At 39.6% G+C, this 20,368-nt stretch overlaps 1 protein-coding gene across 6 annotated transcripts in view; it reads left to right on the forward strand.

Moving 5' to 3' along the window:
* The first annotated feature begins 14,029 nt into the window (after positions 1-14,029).
* Positions 14,030-20,368, forward strand: part of LOC101787695 (endogenous retrovirus group K member 7 Gag polyprotein-like) — a 98,491-nt gene continuing 92,152 nt past the window's right edge. For all 6 annotated transcript variants that reach the window (XM_063244518.1, XM_063244514.1, XM_063244521.1 and 3 more), the window contains exon 1: positions 14,030-14,689. The gene's annotated coding sequence lies outside the window, so the exon portion shown is untranslated. The remainder of the gene's footprint in view (positions 14,690-20,368) is intronic.

Consider the following 20,368-nt stretch of genomic DNA (forward strand, 5'->3'; position numbering starts at 1 on the left):
TCAGGTGCCCCGTGGAAAGCGTAATTCTCTTCACCAGGCACACAGCTAATTAAGTTCTGTAATCGAGGACAAAGCAGCCAAGAGGTAATTTAAAAATTAAATGCTGAAAACAGAACAATATAATTTATTCTACAATTAAACGATTAGAGATGAAGGAACACTGGCCTATTTCATCTATTTGTAAAATCTTCCCAGGGAATTTTAACATTAACATTTTCTGTTCTAACACTGGGCCATTCAGCTGACACCCATCACTCTTGCCTCTAATCTGGATAGCCCTGGGGCGGCTTTCGCGGCTGGCTTTGTGCTTTCTGTGTACACAGGACAACACTGAGGAGACCCTGTGGCAATACTGTTTTGCAGACATTGCCTCCCATGTCTACAGATGATACAATTGCTGAGATGAACCTGCTGTTTCTGCCATGGTTACACCAGAGCATGGCGTTTGGCTCTGTGATCCTCTCCAACCCCACTTCTTCCTCTCTCTGTTCCATTTTATCCCAAATGTCAAAGGCTGGCTGTACACAACTCTTCCAGGTAGTCTGCCATCTGTTGATACTGCGGAAAGACAGGGATTCTCTAGTTACTGCACCAGGTAAAAGGATTATTGGCTGGTCTGTGACATCGCTGTTCTCAGGATTAGGAGTTCCTTGGTGTGAATCTTGATTGTTTTTATTTAAGAGAGCTTTCAGTGAAACAGTCTTGGCAAAGTTTTCATGTTGGTTTAGGTTCTTTCAATGTCAAAGCGTAAGTGAAGCTTTTTCTTCAACTTGGTCAAATGTTGTCTGAAATTGTTCTTTTCTATCTTGGAAATGTGAGCACAATCGAAAGGGAGGCACTAACAAGAAGGAATGAGATATGTGAATATTCATATCACACGACAAAATGATTATAAAAGTCTTCCCCATAACACTAACAATACTCATGAGCTTAAAATAACTTTCAGTTCTATATTATTTAGGATAATATATTTAGAATTAGATTATCTAATTCTCTGAACACTGCATTGCTTAAAGAACTAATGTGTAAATCAAAGAAAGCTAGGAAATATATTACTTAAAATCTTTATCCTTAAACTTGAACATTTAACATTAAACTTAAAACATGAATCACTGAGGGCTTATATGCAATCACCACTTTCTTCATAAATTATCTAATTTTTTTAAAGTGACTAGAACTTTAGGAATATGCATGATATTTTTATAAGTAATCACTTATTTCCTACTAGATTTTACTTTACTTGAACTTTATCTTTCTCTCTTATGTGACTGCAATTGAAAGATACGTGCTCACTTAAAATCATTTGGACTCCATGTTTAGCAATTTAAAGACTATTACATCTAAAGGAATTATTTTAACTCATTAAAATATTTGATAGGATATTTCCTATTTTGAAATTTTTCCTTTTACAACATCATTTTCCCAAATGAAATTATGAAACCATGACTGTATTGGAGTTTTTATTACTTAATGTAATAAAGTAAACTCAGTAGATTAACAAAGTAAGTGTGTATTTTCCATTCATACACCACAAGATGTTACAAGAATGCCTTTAGGTGTAATTTACTGAACAGATGACTCCCAAGATCATCAAGAAGAGAAGAGAAAGAACACAGAAAGGACACCACTTAACATTATTTTGGATTTAAAGTGATACAAAGCAGTGCATTAATGTCTAGTTTCTGCTATACTGCTAACTTTGTGTTAACTTCATGGCTTAAACATTATTCTACATTATCTGAAGGGAAGAAATGTGAAATGGTCTCATGAGGGTAAAATCAAAGTGTCTGCAGGACACCATCCCTTTGGGGAGGAGCCAAAGCAGGTTGCTTACATTTTCCAGCTTGAAGAATCCATCTCCTGGTTGGTTAGTCCAGACCATTTTTAAAGCAAGCCGTGGTCAGTCAAGTCTCGCCACTGTGCTGTCTCTCTGACCAGGACTCTTCCATCTTCTTTATCTCCACTGAAGGCCATTGCAGTACAGGAGGTCCACCAGGTTATTCCAAGTTACTCTTATTTTAAGGTCAGCTGCTTAGCAAACTTAAGGTAACCTGCAGTGTTAATACCCCCGTTGCCGTGCTAACCACAGCTCCATTTTTACTGGACATGAGGTCACAGATACCTTGGTGGAGCCGAAATTCCAATGACCAGAATCTCATCACACCAAGACAACTTCACGGTACCACTGTAGACTACAAAGGAACTCTATTTTTCATACTAGTACATGATAGATCTACCTTGTTATGTAGAATAAACTCAACTTTCTTTTGTTTCCTAAAATAGTGCATTAGAATCTTCAGTCTTGCATTTTTCTTCTTGCTTTCCTTGCTATATGATATTCTTTCTTCTTCTAGTTTTGTCCTTTATTAAGCTTTTATTTATTTATTTTTATTAAAACATGTTTGCAGGGCATGCAGTTTACAGTGGTCTCTGAGACTGGTTACAACTTGTTTATTCTTCTTTTTTTTTAATCCCTTCCCTTTCCTTCCTCCTCCCCAGGCTCCTCCTCCCGTTCGCCTACCCCATACTGCGTCCTTGTTGATATTATTCATTTTAGCTCCTGTCATGGTACATAATGTTCACAGGCATGAGCTCCCCAGAACATCTGAAGGATGGTACTAGGTGGATCATTATCTCTACTGGAGTCTCAGTCTCGTGGCACAGAGGTGGAGAAGTGTTCTCTGTCCTCTGATTAAACCCCAGTCTTTGGAGTATGCACTAGACTAGTCTTGGTGAGTTTTTCTGCCTGTCTCCCAGGGTTTGAGCTTCTCTTCTGTGACTCCTGAAACTTTCTCCAGCTCCAGGAGGCATCCTCCATATTCCCATGCTGCTCTCACTAGAAAAGCTCAAGCCTCTCCACCCTCACCCTCTGATGAGAAGGGGAAGCTAGCACTGGGCAGAGGCTCCCTCTTCTATTTGGAATATGTCACACTATTTGGGAATTGCCTCCTCCTGAGAATAAATATTTAGTGGATTTTGTGATGGTTCCTCTTCCCCTGCCCATTCAGTGCCATGGGTGGACTTTTCTCTGGACTGAGTCTGTTGTCCCTGAAAGAATCTGAGAATCCTGAATGAAATATCTGCAAAGATGTAGGGTTCCCTTGATGAGTGTGGCCACAAGAGAGCCATTAACATCACACATCACACCGCACTCAGTCTCCAGCAATTTGTTGATGCGTGTAATTTATTACTACTTTGATGCACAGTTGGTTTCTAGGGCACTGGGCCTTTCCTTCCCAGGGAAGTCCAGGCTCATGGCCTGAACCTCACCTGCACATATTTGCTTTTCAAACCTTGGGGAGACAGTTTGCACTGTGCAATCTGTTTCTCAACATGCGCCACTGCCTTTTAGCCCGTCTGCTTGTTCTCATCCTGAATGTTCCCAGAGCATCAGGTGTTTGCACTAAGGCAGGAGATTCCCTGTATTACATGATAGTGATGATCTTATATTTTTATCCATATTAAGACATGAAATATATTTTGGTAGCATATAAATTCATTTTTTTTAATAACAGTTAAGCAATGATTTACCCCAAAGAACTTGCCATTAACCTCAGAAAGAAACTAGTATATACCCTGAATCTGAACAGGTACTACATTTTCTTTCCTATCAGTTATCACTAATCTTTTCCTCAGTATCATATGTATTTAGTTGCATAAGTTTTATAATGGATTTTGATGAATAATGTAAAGTTGAAGTATAAATGACCAACTAACCTATTAAACAATTATCAGGATTGCTAGCCATTAACTACATGCAATTTGAAACAACACTATGATACCACCTTATTCCTCGAAGAATGACCATCATCAAAGAAATCCAATAACAACTTCTGGAGAGGCTACAGGAAATAATAAGCCTTTCTACTTTGTTGGGAAAAGGGTAAGCTAATACCGGCACACAATCTTAAATATTACATGGTCTTTCTTATGTAAGAAACTCAAAAGCTTAGGCAAATTAAGAGAAAAATAAATGGTAGGTACACAAAAAAGACAGATCTTTTGCAAATGTAAAGGAAACTGAGATGGAGAGAGAGAAGGGAAAAGGAGTGAAAGGTGTTGTAATAAGCATCAGGGTGTGTTGTGTACACGTAACTCCACACGGTGAGCATCAGTATGTCCTGCTAACATGTACCAATGTAACTACCTCTATTACTTTCCTTTCCTGGCTGAGGATAGAACCTCTTCTGTGTGCTAGGCAAGTACTCTATATCCAGATTTCCCCATCATTGTTTACCACGTACAATTTACAAATGTTTAAAATAGCATTCTTATATATCCTTTCAAGTAATTGAAGATAAGGTCATGTTATACCATTTTATTTACTATAAAAAGTATTTTGTATATCTGCACAGTTTTTCAAATGGTCAATATAATTTTGCACAGTTATCTTTGTGTCATGCTTCATGATTGAAATTATGTTAAATATAGTGTTTCATATCATGTGTTCTATGTGGTTATTGATGTTTCATATAAACTCAGTTATTTACGTATTACATATATTTTTTTAATTTTCATCAACTCTAACATCTGTTTTTAATTCATCCTTTATAAGTATGAAATGCCCATTGCCAATACAGAGACTAAATTTATGTGTCAAGTTAGAGAACACTACAAGAAAATTAGATTCTAAATATAAATCAAATGCATTGTTTTTGAAGAAATAAAAAAAATGAATAAAAATGTTCTATAAATTTTATTTACAAAGCATTATTCTGCTTTCATTAGGACAGGATTATTTTTCACCAATACAAATTTTAATGATGCATTTACTTCAATTTAATATATCAATAAATTTAGCAGAAATGTACAGAACCATAATGCAGGTAAGCTGTTAATAATATAAATGTTACCAGGTAAAACTTAATGTTTTCAAGTTTATTCTGCAAGTGTAAATTACTTTTTGAACTTCTACACAAAGAATGTTGCTCATCGATAATTGTTATTTTATAATTTTAATAACTAATAAATTACTAAAAATGTTTCCTAAATTGATGAATTCCACAGTCTTAATGTCTTATGCTCACTGTTTATAGCTGTCTTTTCAGATGAATGCTGACATTTTTACTTTGTTCTTGTTTTCAAGTAATCCAAGCAGCATAAACTTGTAATGTCATTAGACGAATGTCATTAGTTCTCCTTAGAGGTCCTTCAACGCTGGTCCTGCAGACAGTACAAGCCTTACTGAAATCTGCCTTGCTTGATTTACTGAACTCTCGCTTTTCATTTTGTATAACAAGCCTTTAAGGCAGTATTTGAAAAGTAATGTTTTATTATTGTTACACCAGCACAGCCCTTCAGCTGATTTGTAAGTGATACATGAAGCTCAGTGAGTTTACAATAGTTTTGAGTGTCTCTGATTCTCAAAATTTATATTATTTAGTTAATGATATTTTGAAAATATTTATAATTTCCTAAGGAGATATATTGATTTTTCACCTTTGAAAGTTATAGAAAACTGTGGACAAATGTCTTTGCTAACATTTTTAATTTCAAGCTATATCAGATTTTTAATGAATGCATGGATTACAAAATGTGAATTAGTTGGGTTTTACTTCACATTTTGATTTTTTCCTACATTTCTGCTTACAGTACATGGTAACTACCACAGATGTATTCAAATTAGAAGTACAAATTACTGCCTGCATTGAAGGTTTTGGTGAAAACAAGTTAAATTCAAAAAGCACACTAGAGCTGGGGTTTAGCTCAGCAGCATAAGCACCTGCCTTGCAAGCGTGAAGTTGTGAGTTTGATCCCTGGTACCAAAAAAAAAAAAAAAAAAAAAAAAGTATATAAGTAAAAAGCACACTAAATTTTCTACTTGTCCTTTGTAAAATGAGGATAATTTGCAATGGATGACCATAATTTTAAATTTTATTGAAATACATTCCAATTCATATTACTCAAATTGCTCTCAGTTGAAATTGAACCATTGCAAGCACATAACAGATTTAATGTTTTCCTTGTCTTATTTTCTCATAGTGCATGTGCATACTAAATGGGGAAGAGGCGTCTATGATAAACATTTGTTTGATTTGTTTCTGTTCTTTATTGTGTGACTTCTTTTGCAAAGTTATGTTACCCTTTTCCAGTATAACATAGCACATATAAAGACCATCAGCATTTTATTAAATTTAATAAAATTTTAGCTAATTCAAAGTTTACAGAACAATGACTACATGCTTTCACAATTGTGTTCCCCTTAGCTTTCATAAAATATGTTAGTGTGCAGTTAACAATCGTTCCTGGGCGCAATTATTATCTTAATCTTTTCTTGGGTGATCTTACATTGCAAGAGACCTGTTGGAAATTGCAAAGGTCTTTTATTTATTTCTTCTGGATTTCAGTGAGAGAGGTATATACCAGATTTTACTTGAGAATGCAACAGTTTGTGCTTGGGAGATCATAAAACCTGTACTGCAACTCTTGGAATCTGCAACTGTAGTAAGAAATCAGCCTTATGTAATGTGGAAATGAATTAGTACATTGTGTTGTAGGAATTTTAATTTACAAAGCAGGTGGCCACTTTTGCCCTTTGTATCTGAAAAAGGAACTTCAAGCATTCTTGTGTGTTTTATTTGTTACACTTTTTCTCCTTTCCCAAGGATTTATCTATTCAACTGCAAGATCAGCTGTTTCCTTTCTGGATGATCGTGTATTAGCCTAGATAGCTCCACTGTACTGTGCTCTTTTCTTCAGTATTTTTCCAAATATGCTCTTTTTAAAATTTTTTATTTTAAGAGGAAAAAGTAAAAAAAATGTTACAAAATTTCAAAGCAACATAGTAGGACAGTAACAATGGTTAGGATATTAGGTATTGTGGTCTTCAAAGCAGGTGATCAGATTGCAAGGTACAGACATGGAAAGTTGATCCAACAGCATAAACACAGATCTTCTTTTTTAATGAATTAATAAAATTTAGTTGTGTAACTATTTTGTATATATTTTTCCTTTACCCTTCCTTGTTTCTCCTCTCCCCCATCCCAGTTTCTTTTTCTTTTTGAATAGTTCCTCTCATTTCACAATATCTATAGCACATTTTAGATTTTCTTTCCTTTTTCAGTTTCCTACACTAGGGAAGCACTCTGACGTTTACACATGTGAGTCTGACTTTTTCACTAATGAGTATGTTCTCAAGTTGCATCCATTAATTTATAAAAGTGTCAAGTTTATCCTTCTTTTTAGTTGAGTAGTGCTTCTTTGTATAAAAATTGTACATCTTTTCTATTCATTTCTCAATGGATGGGCATTTAAGTTGTTGCCAAAATTTAGCTATTACAAATTGTGCCACTGTAAACATGGCTACGTGTGTATCACTGTGCTATGATGCTTTAATTCTTCTGGAAAATACCCAGAAGGCAAAGAGTTGGGTTGAATGGTACCTCTAATCTTAGATTTTCTGAAGAATCCGCACACTAATTTCCACAGTGGTTGCACCAGTTGGTACGCCCACCAACAATGGAGAATGGTTCCTTTTTCCCCAAAAGCCCTGGCAACGTTTGTCATTGATTGATTTCTCAGTTATAGCCACTCTTTCAAAGGAGATGAAATCTCAATGTCTTTTTTTTTAATTGAAGGAGAATTCACTGCTGAATTCTACAAGAAATTCAGAGAAACTTTAACACCAATACTCCTCAGACTCTTCAAGGACTGAAAGGGAAGCAATTCTCCATACTCATCCTGGAAGCAAGTATTACCCTAACACCAACACCAAAGAAAGACTCAGTGTTATTTTTAACTGCATCTCTTGAATGGCCAGTGTTGAATTCTTTTTCATATATGTAATTACTATTTGTGTGTTTTCATCTGAGAAGGGCATGTTTACCTCGGGCGTCCATTTTTGGACTGGGTCATTGAATTTGGGAGGTCTGACTTTTTCAACTCTTTATATGTTCTCTATACAAACCCTTTGCCTGACGGACAATTGGCTCACATTTTTCCCACTCTGACTCCCAGTTGTCTTTTCATCCATGAATGATTTCTTTTGATTTGCAAATGCTTTGTAATATGAAATCTCAGCTGTTTATTCTTGTGGGCAGTCTCAAAATGAATTATGTACAAAACTAGAAATCTGCTCTATTTCTATCCAAATCTTTTCCTTCCAAATTATATACAAACAATATCCATCAAGTGCTGTAAACTAAAAGCACTGCGTTTGTCTGTTCTGCCCCCCTTCCACATCTAGTGGATAGCAGTTTGTGGGTTCTGTGTCTTACTACTATATCTTTGTGATACATAACAAATACATTAATCATGAGGAATTGCTGTGTGTGTCTCACATCTTGACCTTCTTCACTTCTTGTGCTCTTGGTTTTTTTCACTTTCCCCATCCCATGCCCTCCCCATCTCTACAAAGTCTAACTCCTGGCTCCCTGTCATTTTTGTTTGGCTTTTTAAATGTTTTTCCTTGTAAGTTCTACTTTCATGTTATGTCCACAATCTGATTATTATTTTTATATTTAGCCTGTTAATGGAAATGCAAGTCAGAACCTGTATGAACTTCTCCCTACTTCTCACTTTTCTATCATTCAAATATATATATGTATAATCAAAAAGTAAAGAACCTACTAGAAAAAGAAAATTATGTGTGTGCATATCCATTAAGAAGGGAAAGGTCTGAATCATTTGGAAGAAAATGGATACAATTTGACTTCATAACCCCAAAATAAGTAAATCATAGGACAAAAGAAAAGATGAATAATGTGTTGGTTGCTTTTCTTCACTGTTGAAACAAAATACCTGATATTCAAAGCTAAAGAGGAAAGGGCTATTTTAGCTCACAGTGTGTGTAAGTTTCAATCTGTAAATGGCTGACTCCAGGGAAGGGTGGCACGTGGCCCAAGAACAATAGTTTAAGGTGGTGAAGGACAGCAAAAACAAACATAGAGAAGATACAAATCTCTTTCTGTCCCTAATACTGCATCCACTCTACCAGGATTAGGGCAGTGTCAATTCAATCAGTAGGCTCATCCAGCCATCCCTTACCCTTAATTGCAGCACCCTGATCCCAAATGATACTCTCAATCAGTCACAACCTAGAGTCAACCACTTCCAAAATCTCTAAGACCACGTAAGGCTTTGGGAGTACATCTGGACAGCAACCCTACCAAAAAATATAAAACAGGGAGGTAGATCTCATACCACTGGGGAGGGGCTGTCTGAAGGGGGCAGACTGGAGTGGATGAGAGGTAAATGGGGTCAGGACATGATATGTTGATAAATCAACTACGTGTGATAAATGCATAGCAAACGTATATATATATTTTTTTTAATTTTAAGAAACTGAATTCAATACAATATTAAAAAGAATCTCCTTCGTGGTCAAGTAGGATTCATCTCAGGACCAAAAGGATGACTTGACATATGCAAATCAGTAAATGAGGCATATCACATTAGATGAATGAAAGATAAGAATGAAAGTCTGATAAGTATAAATGCAGAATATGCATTTGATAAAATCCAACATCTCTTTATGACAAAGGTTGTAAATAAAAGAGATATGGAAAGAATGTACGTCAACAAAGCAAAGTCTCATCTGACAAATAGACAAGTATCATTTGTTCATCAGAGGTGTTTTGCTAACTCTGCTTGGAAAGTCTGGACAAAACACAGGAAGCAGTAGCTAGCACCATCAAGCAAGAGAAAAATACACAAATCCAGACAGTAAAGAGAGACACTAAGTTGTCTTGGTCTGCAAAAGATACGCTCTTTTCTACAGAAAACTAACAACCATCAAAACAATTGTAAGAACTAGTAAACAAATTCAGTAAATTTTCAAAATCAACGCACAAAAATCAAAGGAACTTCTCTTCCCCAGCAGCAAACTATCATAAAAACAAACCAAGAAAAGTTTAATTTACCATACACAGAATAAAGTAAAATAAAATAATTAGTCACAACTAGAACTATGGAAGTGAATGGTCTGAACATGAAAACGCTTGTAAAAAAATTCAACAGGACACACATAAATATAAACATAGCCAATGCTTATGGATTATTACTGTGTCCATAAACTCAAAAGAAACACATAGCTTCAATGCTGTTTTTATTAAAAAGCGAAAGCCATTGTCACAGAAATAGGAAAAATATCTTAAAGTTCATATGAAATCAGAAAAAAAAAAAAAAAAACTCAAAGAGCCAGAGCAGCCTTGAATAAACACAACAAAGCTGCAGGCATCAAACTATCAGACTCCAAATATACTGCAAAACTATGGTAAGGGAAGTGGAATTTCACTGGTTTAAAAACAGAAATACAGACTAATGGAAGAGAATGGAAGGGACAGAAATCAATGCATTTATCTATACCCAATCCAATTTTATAGCTTTTTAAAACTTCATTATTGTTTTGGGGTTATGTGAATGTATGTGATTTGTGCACCAGTTTTATTTTTTTTTCTCAAATACACAACCTAAACCATATCATTGTGTATCACCTACTGGAATCCTTTAGATTTATTTTCTATCAAGAATATTTTCATATTTTATATTTAATTCATTTGTAAGGTTATACGATTCACTATTGATTTTATGTAGTAATGTTAACATGCTAAATAAATACGAATCATGAAAAAGGGAAAAAGGAGACCACCAAAAAATTTAAAAAAACAGGAGTATCCTTATTAAGAGGAGTTTTCTATGAAAAATTGAAGATTTTCTATGAAAAGATTTTTCTATGAAAATCAATGATTTTATGTTAGAGATATATTATTGTTACAAATCAATAAATAATTATCTTATCAGTGTAAATAGATCAAAATAATATTGTTTAATAATATCACATTTGGGGAAATATAAAAATATAATTTATTTTTATGAAAAGGCAGCAAGAATTAATTTTACATAAGAGTTACTTCATTAGGGCAAGAGTAAATGAATATATTTTAATACATTTTCTGTTAGACGTGAAGGTTAAGGAGATGGAGTGAAAAAAAATAAAAATCATGATGTAAGCAAAAAACAAAACCCAGCCAAATCGAATCCTACAGTGGTATTTTTAAAAATAGATATATAAGGTGAAAATTATGATGCTCCGGGATGACATTTAAAACAAGTAAAATTTCCATAAAGATGGTCAATTAGCTGTCTAGACCTTCATTCCTTCAGGCACACACTCTGCCCCTTCTCAGTGATTATGCATGTGATGGCCCATCTTTGCATGGCATCTCAGATTGCGTGGCTTTACATTATTATTATTAGTCTTTCCTAGCCACCCTCTTTAGACAGTGCGTTCTCACCGTTTTCCTGGCAGTTCTGGATTGCTTGTCTACCACTGTCACCTTAGGCCCAGCTACCATCAGGTGGTGCTCTGTCTTCCTTAGCCTTTTAAGTCTAATCTGCCAGGATTCCTTACTTCATTTGATTACAGCTGTAGCCCCGGGTTAAAATGTTTACACAGAGAGACATCTTTCTTTGGGCAAGCTCTCTGGCATGACAGTTCTAGTCGCCAGCCCATGTGACTTTCAAAGTAGATGAGCAGGGAATAGGAGACAGATAAATAACAGAGATGCCGGGAGATGTTCAAATTATTCTGCATTACAGCAGGTAAAATGTCAGCTTTCATTTGAAGCTTTCACAGCTTGTAACAACTTACTCGAGGTTCTGAACTAAGCGTATTCTGGTCCAGCCTCGCCAGCTATGTGCAAAGGATGCTAGTGAGGTGAAAGTCTCTTACCTCACCCAGATGCTCTTTCCCTCTTCCATGCACTAGGGTTTCTGAGTAAACCTTTCCAAACCTTTCCATGGCAGACTAGCATGGTATCCAGAATGCAACCTGGCAGCAAGTGGTCACTGTGGCTTCAGAAGGAATTTAGTCTAAAAACAGCAAACAAATTATACACGGCAGATGGCGCATGCATAAATTGCAGGGCTGTGAAGTCACAGAGTGACAGATGTGACAGTCCTAGAGTGTTGGAGTTAGATGGATGAGCATGAATCACACTGTTATCAGAGGGAAATGATGCGATTTTTGGCATTTTCAAACTTGTTTGAATCTCTGATTCCTCACTCAGAAAATATGGAAAGCAACACTTCCTAGTTCTGTATCAAACCCTCTCTGTTCATGTAATTTGCTATAGTAGAAAGGGTTGTATTGTTTTTACAGCTCTGTGGTACTATTCTGTGTTTGGATACCATGTTTCTTTATCTCTCCATCCATGGCTGGTCACGAGGGCTCACTGCTTACCTTGGGAATTGCAAATAATCTGGCAAAAAGCCTGGGCTTCAGTTGTCTCTTTGAAGACTGATTTCCTTTCCTTTGGATATCTATTCAGTGAAATAAGACAGGCACAGAAAGACAAATACTGCACGATCTCAGGTTTAGATGGGATACAGAAGCTCACCTCAGTGAAGTATATCAGGAGGGTTATCACTAGAGGTTTGGAGCGTACTAAGGGCTATGCCAGGAGGGTTGATCAACATACACAAGTTAGAAAGGAGACGTACAATGTGTTGTTCTGCTGCTTCATTGACTATGGCTAGCAATAACTTAGTGAATATCTCAGAATAGCTGAGATTTGAAATGTTCTCACCACAAAGGCATGATAAATATAGGCCATGGATATGTTAAATATTCTGATGATTATACAATGTATACAAGAATAAAACATCATAATTCACCTCATAATTATGTACAATTATTTTGTGTCAATTTAAATACTTTTAAAACTTTTTGAAACTAAAATATTGGTTTTATCATAAAAGGAAATATATATTTTTCTTTATTTCTTTGGTACTCAACTCTAGTTTCTCACAACATAGCCTTATGCCTTCAATGGCAAACACTTCATGCAAAAGAGGAAATATACTATGCAGACTAATTTTTGAATGTATTAGTCATTAACTACACTGCCTTAATATACAAACCAGGAGATCCCTCGGTTCCTTTAATGCAAATGGACATAAAGTTCCAGTTTATAAATGTTTGAATTAAAAACCTGTCACCTGCTTTGTATGGTCCCTGACTTTCAACCTCAACTCGTATTTAATGCATTTATTCTTGAAAACAACTGTTATTGCAATTTAACATACTCCTGAAGATTAATGACACTCACCTCACCAACCACGGCATTACCATTTGAAAAATGGTAAACATGAGCACTGGATTTTTAAATCTTCACAAATCAACCACAATTTAATGTAAACCAGGTTGTTTAGTCATACCATTGAATGAAGACTGTGTGATAGTGATACTTCTGATTAAAGCGATGGAAAGTAACCATCTAACTGGGAGCATCCTGGGAACAATTGTTTATAAATGTTTTATTCTCCTGTCTTTACCTCATTTTCTTTTTGTACCCTTGCCTACTGAGTTTTTGACACAAAATCTAACATGTAATACATAAAGTAAATATTGAGGTATAATTTTAACAACCAGTATAAAAGATCCTCAAACACAATCCTCTGTGGTCTATAGTCAAGCAAAAAAACAACAACAAAAAAAAAAAAAAATCAGTCATTCACTGTAATTCTCCAAACACCATAAAGAGAAACATAGCCATTCTTGTGGGATTTTATGTATTCTGCAAAAAGGCGTACAATAGGAATTGATTCTTTCTGTTTCTGTTTTTCCCAGGGATCATAAAGTAGCCAGTTACAAATAAACAGTGCATTACACTTTTTGAAAATCCCCATAACTACTCTTTATTCTGTTAGTCTTGTTAAAATAAAAAGCTTGTTTTTATATGCTTATTGTGTCACAAGGAGATGAAATATTTCAAATGGTTTATAAAAGACCACGAGACTCCAAAGCGGGGATTGGGACCCGAGAGTCTCGCCTACTTCACAATGAAGAACATTATCAAACTTCGCACAACCTTCTTTATGAAATACACTCTTTACACAAATCTTATATATACTCCTTGGAAAAGTTTCATATTTGTTGAAGTTATTATAATTACCATCACAGAAATTGAGCAGAAATTATGAAAGATGACTGATAGCCGTGAGAATGAGGCTGCTCCCCACTCTCAGAAGGACACCCCAGCCTACGTAGGACCCTGGCCGCCTGCTTCTTACTGGTCTTAGGATGCTGGCGAATGCTTTCAGGAGAATATAGAACTTCCTTCTTCTGCCCCTCATTAAGAAGTGCCTCCGTGATGAATTGGTTGCTTATCATCGGCTTGGCAGCCTGAACTTCAAAGGACCTTTCTGTCCTTCTATTGCAGCTGTTGTGTTCGATTTTATACGGAAAATATGAAGGGAAGGGAATTTAAAGCCCACATTTTTATTGAGGCACACACAGCTTCAGCAGCTGCTCTTACAAGGGTCTCATCAAATAACAAGCTGGAGAAAGCCCGGGAGGTCTATTTTCCAATTCAGCCTTGGAGGAGATTCCAGTGGAGACTGTCTGTGGCGGTGCAGGCTGCCTGAGATTTAGAGGACCCATTTCCCTTATCTAATGAATTCAGGCTCGAGAACCGTGCAAAAGCTTTCAACTGACAAGACACCAAGAGAGCTGATGTGAGACTGAAGGACAGCTGGCACGGACCCAGCCCCTCTCCAGCATAGCTCTGGAAGCCGAAAACCCGCACAGCTTCGAGGCTGTCAGAACGAAGATGCCAGCAGGAAGATCGTCAAAATATTGCCATTAGATGGAGAACTGCGCGGAGAGCCTCTGCTGCACAGAGGAGCCTTCGTTTGAAATGAAGAACGCAGTGACACTGTTACATCCATTGCCACTCCACTAAATAAAGTAAGTGAGACTGTTTCCATCCCTGTCAGTGTAGGCTTGAAAAATCCAGTTAATTTGGAAGCGTATTTAAAAATGTTTTAAATGATCAAATTTTATTCCTGGAAATTAAACCATTTTGACATGGGTTCCTTTCTCAAGCTGTCCCTCTCCAATTCCTGGTCTTTAGAAAGCAGGAGGATGGTGTAGTGTTTTGTTTTATGGGCTGGGGTTGCTCCTGCCAAGGCACATTGAAAGAATTAGCAGGTAGAGACACAAAAGTCATCGGCTGTGGGATTCTCCAGCAAGGAACTATATCATCAGTTATAATTTCATACCATCTTGTAAAAAGGGAACAAAACCCAAGCTAAATGGAATTTATGGAATAACTGAAGTTTAACTGTTGGGAAGGTACCTGAGCATTAAAGATCTGGTGTGCTGAACGGTAATTACAGGGCTCACTGTATTTATTAGACCTTAAGAGTTTGGCTGCATTTTCAAAGGCTTCCTTTCAGGGCTGTTTGTGTTGCTCACCACAAATCCCAAAACCATACAAATTGGGGGTTGGGTGGATTGTTCAACGGTGGAGCTTGTGCTTAGCATGTGTTAAGCATGAGCTGAATCCCAGCATCCAAACGGTAGCAATGATAGCAACCACTGCTCAAACCAAACCACAAAACAAAACAAAGCAGAGCATCCCTGGGTTTATTTATTGTGCTGGGGATCGAACTCATGACCTCATGCTTACCAGGCAAGTTCTTGAGCCACTGAGCTAAATCCCCGTCCCTCCCTGGATTTATTTTGAATGACATGAATTTGCCAGCTAATTTTCTTCCTTTTAGAATTTATTTTACTTTTCAGAATGTTACGACTTTCTTGGAGGCAGCCCATAAAGTGCTTAGCAGAGTAACACTAGACCAAAATGCGGTTGCAGACTGACCACGGGGCCTGCCCACAGGACACCTGCTCTGGAGGACCCTGCTCCTCTCTCCTGGTCTGTGCTCCCCCTCACTGGTGCTGGTCCCCAGTGAGGGATGCTCCTGCGAATGGGGATCCCTCTCTGGGATCCTCCACATCAGGGCCAGGCTGAGGCCACTCACACCATTGAGGACTCGAGTCCTTTCCCTTCTTAAGAATTCACACGTCGATTAGCCCGAGTTTGCAGTGCCCAGCAATCACAGTGCCGTGGGCAGCTGGCACACACACAGGACACACCTTCATTTCACCTCCCCGCCCTCCAGCGCTTGGTCTGGTTTCCTTTTGCCAAAGCTTCTGTCTCCCAGTGTCCTATGATCTGTCTTGTAGTTTGCTCTCTCACTGTTCTGTACCTCGGGTTTCTCATGTAAGAGAAAGCGTGCGATGTTTAAGCTTGTGTGTATGATTCATTGCATGGCACATGGTGGCCTCAGGGTGCATCTCCCGAGGACTCACATCTGTCCTTTGGATCCCAGAGTGCTGCTCCACGGTGTGTGAGCAGCACATTTTCTCTCCCCGTTCACCTCCTGATGGACATGCAGGCTAGAATTGTGCTGCTGTGGGCACGCAGGTCCCCTTCTGCCATGAGCACTCCTGAGGATCCTGAGGCTGCTGCTTGGGGCCTGCAGCATTCAGGTGGCCCCCACCCCTGGCTATCGTCTTCCAGGAGGGGAGTCAGGGCTTCCAGCCTGAGGGGTGCTGAGGCCTGGCTCTACCCATAACTGTGCCCACGGGAAGGCCAGGTGTGCAGAGCTCCGTGGCCAGTCATGAGGAGCCAAAGACTCCAATGTCTTAGATTAATCAGCACCTCAAAATGGGCCTGGTCCCCCAAACTGCAGAGAAATCGCTGGGGTGGGGTCAAACAGACGTGGAGTGCTGTGCCTGCTGCCTGGGTTTCCAGCATTTCTCAGGCTTGCTTGAGCACAGGAGATCTTCATGGCTAGGGTATGCAGTTTCAGACACGCAGATGTACGTAATTAAATTCATATCCGTATTACTGCCTCATGAGCTTTATGAGAACTCGGGCTCCGGCCACTAGCTCTGGATTGGTGTCAAAAGTACGGCCTAGCACAAGTGCGTTTATTGCTTTTCCTGTATCTCTACATGTCTCTTTGTATTTGAAAGACTTAATTACTTGTCCTCTTTGTGAGAGGACTCTCCCTCTCCAGCTGTCTTGTCAGCCTTCCCAGTCCAGATCAAAAACCCATCTCCTCAGAAGCTTCTGGCCCACACATTCCCTTACACAGACTTCTCCCATTGTTTTCCTGCATGACAATACAATGATTTATTGCCGGGCTCCTGGATTTTGGATGATTTGAAGGGAGGGTCTTCTTTGCAGCTCCAGATTTGGGACCTGCGGTAGACGCTCAGTCAAACTGCTAATTTAGTCTGTGTTTATGAAAGCTTAACATCAATGTATTTCTGTACTTTTTATGCTCACAAATAGTACACTTTGGTAGTGAAGTCCTAAATCTTTTCCTAAAGGCTCAGATAGATCCTGAATTAATATCAGAATCAGAGCTGTAAAATTCTTTAAGTTTTTTTTGACTCATGCTAATTTTAAAGTTCAAAATGATAACATTAGGTGTAGGCTTTCTAATTAGGTTCTAGTGGCAAAAAGTTCAGCTGCTTGGGCCCGGGGTTCAGCTTAGTGACCTAAGTGCGTGCCTGCTTGGCAAGCATGAGGTCGTGAGTTCAATCCCCGGCACCAAAAAAAAAGAAAAGAAAGGTTTAGCACAATTGAGCACCCCTTCTTCACGAGGAATGGCGGCCCTGTGGAGGGGTCACTCTTGAAGGTCACAGACCTCTGTCGGTGACAAACCTTCCAAAGCACACACGGGAGCTGAGTAAGGTACTGGAGCTGACATGGAAACATAGAGGAGTCTGCAGATATCTGTTCCTGAGCAGCTCAGAGGTTTAAAATAGCTTCGGGGAATTTCTGATTGAATGAAAGACCTTTGACAAAGTCACATTTTAAGATGTTTTGTTTCTGTGAGACGGGGTCTCCCTGTGGTTCAGGTGTCCTTGAACTCGTGAACTCACGGTGACCCTCTCTACTGTGGCCTCTCCAGTGCTGGGGTGACCGCTGTGCACTACCAGGCCTGCCTACGTTTATTTTTAACTGATTCACAACAGCATAATCACTGCCCTTGCTTATGCAGTGTTTTGTTGGCTTCTGGCACCTGAGGATGTTGTATCAAGTTTAAAGCAGGTCGAGTGTGTCTGTCTCTTCAAGCAGTCATCGTTGCATTACGGTGAAAGCATTGTCCACTCCCCCTTCCTTTGTTTGGTCCTGGGACTGAACCGAACCCGGGCTGTCTCCTGCTGGGCCAGTGTGCTACCCCTGAGCTGGCCCTTGTCTCCTGATGCACCCTGCACATGGCGGTCCTCCGTGCTCACCCTCCAGTGCATGGCATACGGACGCTTCTGCTCATCGCGCCTCTGCCCCAGTGACACCTGTCCCTTCCTCTCCTCCCCACTGTCTGCAGCTCTTCACCACTGACCTCTGTCCCCGGTGAGATCCATTCTAGACCCAGGTATGCCCCAGCAGTTGCCTGCACTGGTCTCTCCGTGTCTGGCCTATCTGGGTTAGCATCAAGGTCTCCTGCTTCATCCACACTGCCATTTGTAGCAGCATTTTGTTCTTTTTCAGGGCTGAGTTGTAGTCTGTTTTGGATATATACCATACTTTCTGTACCCATTCATCAGTTCTCTTTAAAGTTCACCAGGTCCTTCACATAAAATCATTACTCAGTAAAACATGAATTCTGAATATTTTTTATCTCTCAAAACATAGAGTATATATAGCTTTTGTCATTCTCTGTATTTGTCTATTTCCTTTACACAACTCAGTGTGTATTTTTCAGTGTTTCCCAGTTTGCGTTGGAGAGATTCTCTCTCGTGTGCTGCAGCAAGTGTGGGTGACGACCCCTAACCCTCCTGAGTGAGCAGCACACCGGTGAACCAGCCCAGGGCTCCCCAGGGAGGCTGCCCAATGGACTCTAGGACTGGATCCAGGTCCTATGCTTCCAGTTCTTTTCTACTGGTGACATAGAGGAGCGAAACTCCTGACCTGCCAGCTGGCTTGTAGGAATTCACATTCTCTAAAATCGAAGAATGAATTTTAGGAACAGTGGGGGTTAAGAAAAGAAATATTTATTGAGAGAAAGAAAGCTTCTGTCTGAGAGAGAGCAGAAGGGGCCCTGAGTGGGTTGCCAAAGATTCTATCTTTTCTAGGGATTTTTATAGAGCAAAACCATGAGATGAGTCTAAGATGAGATGACTCATCTCTAATTGAGATGAGTCTAAGATGGAGAAAAATGGGAACTCACAAAGCAGATGGGCATGAGGTGGGACAGAGCTGTGGTCCCCAGTAAGATTAATTGTTCAGGTAAACTGACCAAATCAGGGACCAATGGGGAAGCGAGTCACATAGCACGGGAGCGTTCTTGTGGATCAGTGACTCTTCCTGTAGAGGGTTGGGATGGTGACTCCTGGCTTCTCAAGGTGATCCATACCTAGTCCCTAATGTTTGTACTTGGGATGTGGTTGCATTTGTTTTTCCTTCTATCATGAACTCTAGCCCACAGCAAGAGATGTCTGTTTCCTTCCAGGTCACCAGAACTTTGGTCCTCTGTGTCGGCTTCCTCGAGGGCCCAGCCCTGTCTGACTGCCTATAATATTTCTAACTAGCTCAGTTGCTTGTGACATTGGGACCCCACATTTTCCTGCCTCCCCTCACTTCTGTCTTTGCCAAGATCCCGGCAGGTGAGGCAGGCCGGTCCTCCCGCCCTCGCTTGGCTCCCAGTGCTATTTGAAAACTGCACCTCTGTCCACTTTCTTCTTTTTGCGTCACGTGGATTTATTTGGTTGTTTTGAGTGTGGGAAGATTTCCACAAACCAAGTCTGCATCTTTCTTCATGTTAGTCACCAGGTGGTTGGTTTTCTGGGACGGAGTCTCATCACATTCAAGCTCCTTTCTGTCACCCTGTCTGCCTCCAGCAAACATGAGTGGCCTTTCAGGGTGGGACCTTGTCCTCCTGCATTTATTGGGGATCTGATTCTGCACTCTTCCCTGAGGGACAGAGGGGGTCTGGAGGTACAGGATCGCCCTTCTGAGCCTTCCATTAGCGCTTGGGATGGACCGTCCTCTTCCGCCCACTGAGACCACACTGAGACACAGAGATGAAAAAGAAGCCTGGAGCAGGGTCCTGCTTAGTGTAAGATCATCTCCGCCCTCTTCAGTCACCCGGGATTATTTGGTGTCTGCAGTGTCACTGACTTCTGGGCCCTCTGCTCTCCCGCACACACCCCCTGCACTGTCCACTCCCCATACAGAGCGGCTGGTTTGGAGGATCTGGGTCTCTGCCTGTCCTGCGGCGCTGACCTCGCAGCCCCCATCTGCGTTACTAAATTTGCCTCTGTGTCTCACTTAATCCTTCTCCGTACCCCTCATACAGGCAGGTGGGGATCTTGGCCAGGTCCCCGATAAGCGTCATCGCTCACAGTCACGATACCTCGCACAGGAACCGGTTTTCCAAGAGCAGGAGCCCTATTCCCTGTGTTTCTGACGAACAATACACCAAGATACATTTGCCAGACCTGGAGAATTTCAGATTCTCCTTACTGCTTTCTTCTTGGTAAAGGTCATTTTGTTTTGTCCCAATGGTGCTGGCAAACCCTCACAACTGGGGAACAAAGAAAGCAATGTGTGGCCACATGTCACCC

This window comes from Cavia porcellus, unplaced genomic scaffold (assembly GCF_034190915.1).
Source record: "Cavia porcellus strain 051 isolate PalLab524CR breed Dunkin Hartley unplaced genomic scaffold, mCavPor4.1 scaffold_120, whole genome shotgun sequence".
NCBI lineage: Eukaryota > Metazoa > Chordata > Mammalia > Rodentia > Caviidae > Cavia > Cavia porcellus.